An 11,148-nucleotide genomic window follows, 5' to 3' on the forward strand; every position below is an offset into this window, starting at 1 on the left:
GTCACACTCAACTTGAACCCTTTTGACTCCAAGGCCCGTCTCCAAACCTTTGGCCTCACATTAACACCGTCGTGCGTCTCGTCAACTAGTATTATATGTCGTCAGCAAATAACATGTATTACGACACCTCTCCTTATATGTGATGCATCAGTACGTCCATCGCTAAGACAAATAAATGACTGGAGATGAAAGTTAATAATATAAATAATAGTTTTAAATTTTATAATCTTAAACAAAACGTGTGTAAATAAATAAATCTAATTTTGAAAATTCTAGTTTAAATTTACCTGTCAGTTCTATAAAGAGTGTCATTAAGGTAAACTAGGAAAGTTAAATTTTTTAAAACTTGTCGAAAAAAGACTTTACTTTGAAGCAGATTAAAAGAAGAAAGAAAGTAAGATACATAAATTTAAATTAAAATATTACTTAACAAATAATATGTATGTCCAAATTAAATGCCTCCTGCTGACTTCCTTTCACCTCATTTCCACCCTTCATTATTTTTAACGATATGTCCGGTCACAGATGCTATAGCCTATAATTTTTGACTGCATGTGAGATGCTAATGATATATACATCAAAGTGTTAGTATTAAACACAACATGAGAAAAAACATAAAAGTGTCAAAAAAGAGGGTTTCTTTCTTTCTTTCTTTCTTTCTTTTTTTCTTTCTGTTACTCCTAACTTTTTTCTTGAGACTGAGTTTAGGGAGTGATTATCAACACAATATATCTAACAGAGATCTGATTCTTTTGAATTCTGTGGTCATGGGGTTTTCTACAATATATTTCTATAAAGGGGTGTTATCTTTGGTTTCAGATCTGACAGATTATATTTATATATACAGTAAAGGCTCTCTCTTTTAATGGTGGAGAGCAATAGGGGGGACTGGGGAGAGGAACCAGAGAGATGACAGACTGACAGAAGAGAGTGAGCACACGCACACAATTGTATACAGTGTATACCTTTGTGTTTTATATTATTTGCGTGTGCTCACTTCTCTTTCTGTCAGCTACTATTTGTTTTCTTCCCTCTCTTCTCACAAATGGTTTTAGTTTTCTTTAGTTTCCCTTATTGATTTCTTTTTCATTCTATGATCATATTGGTTTTTTCCTTTTTCTTTTATAGTTGAGTGATTCAAATTTACTAGTTTGACTAATTTAAATTCATGTATGAAAGGTTTAGATTCATTTTCAAAGCTCGAATACGAGACCATATAGATATTATCATATTTGCTATATCTGTCTAGAGAGAAAATGCAAGTAAGGGCAACCCGGTACACAAAATATCTTGTGTTCATATAGGATCGGAAAAATGGCTGCACTCCAACGAGTATAATGAAGACAGCCTATACTGATACAATTATTCTTGATTTTACGGTTCGAACATGTGATCTATAGGTCAAGTAAATAGAACTTAGACTGTTGTTCCAAGAATTCATTTCAGAAAATGTAAGTAAGATGGAGAGATATTGAAGAAGATGCAGAGAATGCTAACACAGAGAAAAATTATACCTTTTGATGAACTAATGGGCACTGAAATGGCAGTGAACACGTGTCATCTCTTTCTTGAATTCTCTCTCTTCTTTTGTTCCTCTCTGGATAGTACATTCACCATACAAATATAACATTGACTCCAAACTCTTGACCTAATTTTGTTTTATTTGATTTTTTCTGTACATGTATATCATCTTGTATATTTTGCAAGTTCATATTTTTACAAGATTTTAAATGGGGTTTTACAGCAGATCAGGGGAAAAAAAGAAAATTTTCAGTTTGAGGTTTTTGGGGATCTTTTTTTTTTTTGTAAAACCTAGGTACTGTATTTTTTTTTTAGTGATACCCCCAATTAAATAATATATTATTAATTGTGACTTTTTATGTACTTATCTCTGATGGAGAGGACGGACATGGATTTGGAAGGTAACCCTGTTACTGTTCTTATTTAACTGAAAACTGTACTTATTTTTTTCTTCTTAAAATAAATAAAATTGTTAAACAAGTAAAAGAATACTTTTTCCCTCTTCTCTAGAACTGTCTAGTTTCTTCTTTCTTTTCTTTTCATTTTTCCTTTTTTTTTTTTTTCAGTTTACAATTCTCTTCATTTTCGCTATGGTAATCTCTTGTTTTAGTTGATTGTCCCTCTTTTGAAAATTAACCATAAAAAGCAGTTTTCTTTCTGTATATTGAACTCTTATTGTTTTAATTAAGAACTAAGGGATTTGTTTATTTTCTTGTCTGCACAGGTAATATTTTATGTAGGTTTTTTTGCAGAGGGAAATGAAGGAAATTACTAGTAAAGAGTAGAACTTCAAATGCTTCTCAGATATGGAGCTGGAATTTTTCCATGTACAGGTTAGAGTTTAAAATTGATAAACTTTTAATATAGTTACTTCTTCTTAATAAAGACAGTATTGTTGTATATGATACTTAAAATGTGTTTTAGGGTTTAAGAATCTAATGGTTATAATATCGTGTTTTTCGCTTATATAAAGCTGCTATTTTTAATACTATTTGTTATGGTTGTGGCTACTACATTTTAATTTTGTTGTGAGTTCCTCAATTGCTTAATTCCCATTATGCTATTAAAGATAATTTTTGTCTTATCTAAATTGGGCCGATTGGCTTAGCTTGAACGATTTGGGGTGAAAGATATAAGTAGACATGCTCTATATAAATTGCCATTTGAGCCGAAGGTATATTTGAAACAACCTCTTTACCTGCATAAAGGTAAGGGTAAGGCTGCGTACTCACTATTCTCCCCAAATCACACTTGTGCTACACTAGATATGTTGTTGTTGCTCTGCATAAATTGCCAAAAATATTTAGCAGATTCCGTTGTCCGAATAGATTGTTGATGGAAAGCATTAAAAGATGACTATAATTGTTGCTTTGGGGAAAATTGTTTTGGTAATTGCAGTCAGCTTAGGCTGTGTATTGGAAAATTGTGATAACATAGAGATGTTGATAGGAGTTGTTTTACTGTAACTTGAGGTAGTTAAGCTGTTTATTTCTATCTATATATTGAGGTAGATATGTTAGATAGAGACACTTAGGGAGGACCTAATTGCATTTTGTATAGAAAATATTGGCGGAGGCCGTAGTGGTAAAAAGGAAAAGATTTAGAGGAAAAACACAAATATTAGAGGCAATGCTTCTTCTTCTTATGACTTTTTGCTCAAATTCTTCTTTTAATTTTTTTTGTAGATGTAGCTTACATCCAATTCCTTGATCCCGGGTCTATCGGAAACTACCTCTCTACCTTGTACTCTACCTTCACAAGGTAGAGTTAAGGTTTGCGTACACTCAACCCCTCCCAGACCCCACTTTGTAGGATTACACTGTTTTTTTTTTTTTTTTTTGTGTGTTGTTGTTGTTGTAGCTTACACCCAATACTTTGACCATACGTCTCTTAACTCTTTAAACGTATTACAACTTGTATATGAACTACGTATAATACTTTGAATCCAACAATTCATGTACCATATATACTAATTCATGAACTAAAGTTGTTTTATCTTAAGAAATCCAGAATCAAAGGACGCAATCTTGCAAAGACTTCATACTTTAATGCCTTAGTAAATATGTCAATGACTTGATCACAGTCTTGATATAAGTGATTTCAACTTCTTTCTTCTTGATGCTTCCAAATGAAATTGCATATTGTATCGATGTGCTTTACTTCATTCATATGATGTAGGTTTTCTCCCAAAGCAATGTTATTAGAGTTATTGTCACAATGAATATAGGAGGTGTCTCTTGTGTGCATAACATCTTCAACAAGTTTTGAAGTTAACTTGCATGAAGAAAGAGACAGATGCAACCTAATTGGCTTCACAACTAGAAAAGTGTCCCAAAAGGTTTCTTCTTTAAACACCAAGTAAATGTCGTATCTTCCACCCAAAAAAAAATTGCAAAGCCTGTAGAACTCTTTCGATTCATCCCACTTCACTGTAGCTAACAAGCTTGATGGTAGAGGCTGTAATTAATTGTACCTTTGATGTATCCACGAGTAGTACTTTTTTCCATCATATGTGATGAAAAAAGTTGTTGCCATAGCGTAACTGGTAAAGTTGCTGCCATGTGACCAGGAGGCCACGGGTTCGAGCCGTGGAAACAGCCTCTTGCAGAAATGTAGGGTAAGGCTGCGTACAATAGACCCTTGTGGTCCGTCCCTTCCCCGGAACCCGCGCATAGCGGGAGCTTAGTGCATGTGATGAAGTTGGTGGCCAACTATCATCCATGTTTTATCAGTTAAAACCAATTGATGTGTTTTACTCCTAACTCCTAAGCAAGTGCAACCCAACTAAAGAATAAAAGACCACATTCATCATATTGGTAGTATATATAAAGTAGCTTGAGAAAAACAAACTAGTGCACTACAATATATAAAATCCAACTCCTTGAAAAATACCAGGCCTTGTGCCGATTAAAATATCAAGCTTTCGACAACAATCCTGTAGTGAATTGACTCCTCTCTGACCTTCCTCAAGCTTAGATAATTTTTCTCCATAATGAATCGACGTGTTCACTAACTTGCTTTTCTGCATACTAAAATTTTCAGGTATCTTGCTTGCATAAGCTTCTTGTGATATAAAATACGATTAACATATTGCTTCCCTTTAATGCTAAAATTACAAGATATGAGACCAGTGTCAATTATTTCAAGTTCCCGTGCGATCACCCATTTGAAGTCATCAAACATTTTATAGTTATTGACTGTAAAGGTAAGTCATCAATACATTAACAAAGGAAATACCTCCGTTTATATTCTTTTTAACATAAGAGAGTGTGCTCATCATATATAGTACATCTGGTAAAAATTTAAATCTGTGTTCTTGGAAGTGTTTGAAGCCATACAAGGTCTCTTTCAATTTGAAAACTTAATCTTCACGCCCTTTGATTATGCAGCTCATAGATTGTTGAATAAAAACATCTTTCTCAAGTTAGCCATTCAAAAATGATGACTTAACATCCATTTGATGAATCATTCATCAATAAGCCACAGGAAAAAACATCATCATAGTCGATGCTTTGTTTTTGCTATGGCCTTGTGCAACTCTTCATTATGGTTCAAAGCATGCTAAGGATAGCCATGACTGGTCTTCTACACTACCCTTCAAGCATTTAGGATGTTCATCTCGATCATTGTGTATGAACACTCTATTCCTTGACATAGGTACCTCGACAATCAAATTATGAGATCTTCAAGTTAGCCATTCAAAAATGGTGATTTAACCCAATTGATGAACCATTATTGATAAGCTACATGAAAAAAGACTTCGTCATAGTCGACACTTTGCTTTTGCTATGGCCTTGCGCAAAATGGAGTGTTTAAACATAAGAATAAAACCTCTTCATTATGGTTCAAAGCATGCTAAGGATAGCCATGACTGGTCTTCTATACTAGCCTTCAAGAATTTAGGATGATCGTCTCGAGAACATTGTGTGAGCGAATACTCTATTCTTTGACCTAGGTACCTCACAATCAAATTATGAAATTCTCACTTTCCTTACCGTATCCATAAAAAAAAAAGAAGAAGAGATTCTCACTTTCCCAATTCTTTAAGTGAATATCATAATTGGCCTGAGCGCAAATTGTTTTTATTCAAGAATAGCACATAGTAAACTCGAGAAATAAAGTGGTATTTACCATCCTTTTCTAGGAATTTTCACCTCTCCTTTGATTGGGACTTTGGCATCATCTCTGAAGACTATATTGCAATGACTAACTTATTGAACTTTGTTAAGAGCTCTTAATTGCCTCTCTTGTGATTGCTAGAAGCGGTGTCAAATCAACCATATATAATTCGTTTTCTTCTCCTTTTTCAGTTGCCAATAGAAAGTAAAAATCTCATTCTGCATTTCCTCATTGTTCATATTACAATTCCAACATTAGGAAGTAGAGTGATAATGCAATTTACCATACTTCATATGAGGGCTGACCTTATAGGTGTAAACTCATTCTTACGAGAAAATTTTCGTTTTCTCCTACTAAATAGTGGCCTACTATTTAGAGATTCAATGGTATGTTTCCTTGAGTTAAAATGATCGTTCTAAGAACCCGTCATAATTTTTCTATGCAAGCAATAACAGCAGATGGAATGATTATCCAGCCTTCTGGTGGCTAACAAATATACTCCTCTTTCTATGTTGACGTGGAATCCGTACCTTGTAATTTGTATTAGTTAGTTTATTTTACTTTGTCCATCAGTGCCTGCTTAATATGTGATCTGTTTGAATTTGAACACCAAGTCGGTCGTTATATTTGTGTCAGATACACTCTCCTCACATAAAAGCATGCGTCGAGGCCCTTAATACATGTACGTCGTGTTTGAGTTTTTCCAACCTGTTGGGCAGGCACGAGTTGCCCAGCAGTTCAGTGGTGACCAGCTGATTCTAGGTCCTGAACTGAGTTTATAATATTGTTTGGCAGTTCCTTTGAAATAAAACAAGGGAAATTTAAAGGATCAGTTCTTCGAATTGTGCTAGTGACTAAGCCTATATTTCGAATAAAGCGAATGCATCACATAGGTTGACATAATATGTTTCCTTTTGTGAAGAGAAGTTTTCATTTCTTTTTTGGACAGATTCTACATTCGTCCACACTCCACAGCGATGACAGATCAAATTGAATTTATCAAATGGAATTTTTCTTTTGGATATCCAGATGACCAGATCTACTTTTATGTTCCTGAATTTTCCTTTTCAAAGAAAGGAAGATAAAAATAACTATTTTATTAGGTTGTTGGTTCATTGATAATTCAGCAAAACTGAATATCATCTCTATGGAAGTATAAGTGAAAAGAAAAGAATAAAATGTATGTTTGATGAAGTGCAAAGAAAGTAATAGATGTTTGGTGATTGATACTGCATGAAATCATGCTGTAATTGCACTAAGGTAGAGAGAAATTGATAGGGAGAGACATGCAAAACATTTTCCTGTTCGCGCTTACGTAGCCATCTGAAAATTTCATCATAAAACAAGTTGACTAAAAGATCCAACCATATGTCCTTGTATAGTCATTTATGGTGTTTGGAAAAGAGATGGAAGTTGATGCACATATGGGGGAATGTTATTGTGAATGAGATTATGGTCTATTGGCAGGTTAACATATTGTGAATGAGTTCATATCTGATTTTGTGGAATGTTAGGCTTTGTAGAAATTGCATCCTATCACAATCTGATTTGACGATGAGGCACCTTCGTTCCACTTTTTCTATAGGCCATAAGTTATGTTGCTTCAGGACTGGAAACAACAAGAGATGATATGTCTTCACTTGATGGAAAAATGTAGCGTTGTATGGTGACCTATGTTGCTCGGACTCTCGGGAAATGTTTGCCGGGTGCGTGTCGGATTATCCAAAAGTAGTGCATTTTTGGAGGATCCGTCACGGGTGCAACATTTTGGAGAGTCTGCACAACATAGTTGGTGACTACATGCAGAAAAGAACTCAATACTTAGATCTATTCCATTAATCCCCCAAGCCGAACCCCCTCCTAATTCCCCCAAGGAAAAAAATAGGTAGTTGTATTCAAGGTTACTCAGTACTCCATTTTTAAGCGAAAAAAATGTAGTTGCATACAAGGTTTCTCAGTATTTAATTTAGATATGGTCTAATGTCCATCTACCCCAACTTTCAGGTATTGGCTAGAAGAGCTCAAGTTGAGGGTTGCAGTTCTCTCCGCCTTTGCGTCCATATGAGATTAGGTAAGTGATCCCCGCCTTTTTCTGTTACTTATCCTTGTCCGTCCGTTCATTCTCACCATATACCAATTTTAAGGTTTTTGACGTCATCTAAGCTTTTGTAGTTAGTATGCTGCAACTACTTGTTTGATAAATTTAAGAGGTTTGCAATTACATAAATTATGTCAGCGTGGGTAATGTGAACCTATTTAAAGACCTGCACATCGATGTAGTCATCGAGTACCTGTCTATTACAGCCAAGTTAGTTTAGGCGTTGAAAGGGAACATGCTGATAGGATTAGAGTTGTGAGACTCGTAGTAGTTTTAACAACTATCACTTGTTAAAGTGTAGAACCGGTCTATCTATCTGCCATTTGTATGGTGCTCAAGAATATGTAACAACAACAGCAACAACAAACCCAGTGTGAATCCCACAAGTGGGGTCTGAGGAGGGGGTACTGTGTACGCAACCTTACCCCTACCTTGTCAAGGTATAGAGACTGTTTTCGATAGACCCTCGGCTCAGGAAAGTGCTCAAGAATGTACACTTAAGGAATTGACGATATAACGTAGTAGTCCATGTACTTTGGGGAGAATGACAGTTGGCCCCCAGAATTATACTACCTATTGAGCAAGCATGTGAAGTTCTGATTTTGATTTACCAATGCAATTTTATTAGCTTACCTGTCAAAGTTGTTATAATAAAAAGTGATTAAATGGAATAGGCTGGAGTGGCTGTTCCCATTATCCACACTTTCGGTTGCCTGCATTTTGTGAAAATACCAAATGGTTCACTTAGGAGTCCAAGGGTTCAGCTGAAAATCTTGGATTCCTCCCATCATATTCTCATATTCTAATTAATCTCATCCAAACGCTTAGGATCAGTCTTTTCATTCTCTAAAAATATAGCGTAAAGGACATTCTAATATTGGCTACTCGACTTACTAACTCCAGTTATGGATGTAATGAGGTTTATGGAGCACTTTTGTGCGACTACTGTGGTCAACTGAGAGAAAACAAAGCTAAAAAGTAGACGTTTGTAGCTGCTCTTGCGGTAATTGTTGGTGGTTTTCACCTGAAGTTGAGTACTCGGAGTGATAGAGAGAGGAAAAATACTGTGTAGTATGAACTAATTGCGACCTACCAAAACCCCTCTTAAGTGTTGCTTGTCTGCTCAGTTTTGGTTGTAGTAATCTCATTTTCCTTGTTTTGAAAAGCTTTATGATAAAGTTCTGTTCTTTATTTGCATACTATGAAATTCATACATTCGGAGCTAAACTATAGTAACAGTTGACAGGTTTGTAACCGTCTATTTCTGGCCTCGGTAAATTTTATGGTGATCGGCTTTTCTTGTTTTATGTTTTGCCACTGAAGCTTCTGGCAATGCCTTGTTCTGATCGAAGTGTAAATGAACGTTGTTCTCTTGCCAGGAGAGACCTTATTCCATTGCTCGGGTTCGAATATAAGCAGTCCTAAGCAGAAACCTTGTACCCCATGTTTGATCCTAAAGAAACATGTTGTCAAGTTTTTCAAATGCAGATGACTGTTGTAGGTCAACTTTCACCTCTTCTACAATAGGTGTGTGTACTACTTTGTCATATAAATGCATTTGAGGAATTTGGAAAATTTCATTGAGAGGAATCTAACAAAGAAAAAAAAAAACGGGTCAAGTACATCAACATGTGATTTTGAGAGGTTGTCCCGGGACGAGGAGTGTCCACATGAGTTCGTTGAGGTGTATACACATGCTTGTGGTCCTCTTTTATATTTTGTTAAGAGTTCGGATTGCTCCACCTATTCCTTACTCCTTCCGGTCCACTTTAATTGAATTTTTGGTTGTTTTCACACATATTAAGGAATTCACCTTTTAGTATTAATTAACATTGAAAATTATTATATTAACCTTAATTTGTTCATTACAAATATCATAAATACTCTTAGGTTCTTTGCTCCAAGAGCAACTTTGGAAAAAAGAAGTTAATTCCTTTTTGATATCTGAAAAAATTAAATATCAGCAACAAAAAACATAGTATAATCTCACATAGTGGGGTCTGGAGAGGGTAGTGTATACGCAGCTTTATCCCTACCTTGTGAAAAAATTAAATATTGTGGATCACAAAAAGTGCCAAAAAATCAATTAAACTTTACCAGAGTGAGTATTTCCTAGTTTCATTACGTTATATGTAGACATGAATTCTGGATTTGTTTTTAACTCTAAACACATTAAAAAGTGCAGTTCGGTGCACTAAGCTTTTGCTATGCGCAGGATCCGAGGACGGGCCAGACTATAAGAAGCAGCCTTATCTTGCATTTTTGCAGGACACATTGAACTTTTTAAATTATGAGATCAAAATATAATAGTTAAAATTTTGGCGATTTCTCTCATATATTTATGTTACATATGAAAATACAATTAGATCTCTCTATGACAATCATCTTTTATAACAGTACCTTATTATAACAATCAAGTTTTTTTGGAACTAGTTTTTCATATCATGCTATAATATTTTTTTTAACAGTTCTTTACTGTCGATAAAAAATATCACAACAGACAAAGCTGTTCTAGAGAGGTGTGACTGTATTGAGGTTAAAACTGTCATGTGTAATTGCATCTGCTCTTGTCATGTCCGACTTCTAGATTTTAAAAAAGAAATCCAAATATATTTAGATCCATAATTGATGGTAGCTAATAGTAGAGGATTGATCAACTTAAACATATAATTGAGTCATTATAAGTATTTTAATAATCACGAATTCTACCTAGCATTCTTGTGAAATCCACGTGGAAGTGTGCTACTGTCTTTTCTCTCAAATAATATCTCAAAGATTTATTTAAATATGTCGTATTTAATTATTATAAACTTGTTTCATTATACATTTTATTAAAAGGTTGGTCACCTAGAATCTTAAATATAACCATATTTGGAATTAGTGCCTGTATAGACTACCGTCCTTACAATTATTAACCTTATTATTATATTTAATACTCATTTTTAGTCTTAAGAAAATGATTAACGTATCCATCGTTCATAGACAGTACGATGTAATAATTGTTCTGAATAAGCATACTTTGGTGTCAAGGGATCTTGTGACTAATCATGTGGAGGACTCCTATTTGTACTACTAGAAGATAGGCCCCACAATAAATAATGAATAAAAAGATTATAAATTCATTTCATTTCAACAAAAAACCCACACTTTTCCATAACTTTTGGTTTGCTGTAGACTCGTCAAAATGGGCCACGTTGACCCACGAACCGGCCACATAACCAATTAAAATTGACTCATTAATCGGCCCATGACCTACAAAATCCTAACCGGACCAACCCATTAATTTAAGGGGCCTGGGCCGGGCTATAATATCTTGACCTACTGAACCGGACCGGATCCGAACCGGTAGCTGACCCATGAGTCAATCGGCCCGGACCATCTCTCTCTCTCTCCCTCTCCCTCCCCCCCCC

The 11,148-nt window shown here is 35.0% G+C and overlaps 1 long non-coding RNA gene across 4 annotated transcripts; it reads left to right on the plus strand.

The window, feature by feature from the left end:
• LOC109225200 lies at positions 549 to 10,151 on the plus strand. Of its 4 annotated transcripts, none has more exons than XR_002067870.1 (4): positions 549 to 2,354; positions 7,645 to 7,711; positions 8,978 to 9,265; positions 9,954 to 10,151. It is a non-coding gene; the product is annotated as an uncharacterized LOC109225200 (long non-coding RNA). The 4 variants fall into 4 exon arrangements; XR_002067872.1 differs by lacking the exon at positions 9,954 to 10,151 and having other exon boundaries at positions 581 to 2,114; positions 2,246 to 2,354; positions 8,978 to 9,475; XR_002067871.1 differs by lacking the exon at positions 9,954 to 10,151 and having other exon boundaries at positions 583 to 1,922; positions 2,246 to 2,354; positions 8,978 to 9,475.

The sequence above is a fragment of the Nicotiana attenuata genome, chromosome 5, assembly GCF_001879085.1.
Source record: "Nicotiana attenuata strain UT chromosome 5, NIATTr2, whole genome shotgun sequence".
In the NCBI taxonomy this organism is placed as follows: Eukaryota; Viridiplantae; Streptophyta; class Magnoliopsida; order Solanales; family Solanaceae; genus Nicotiana; species Nicotiana attenuata.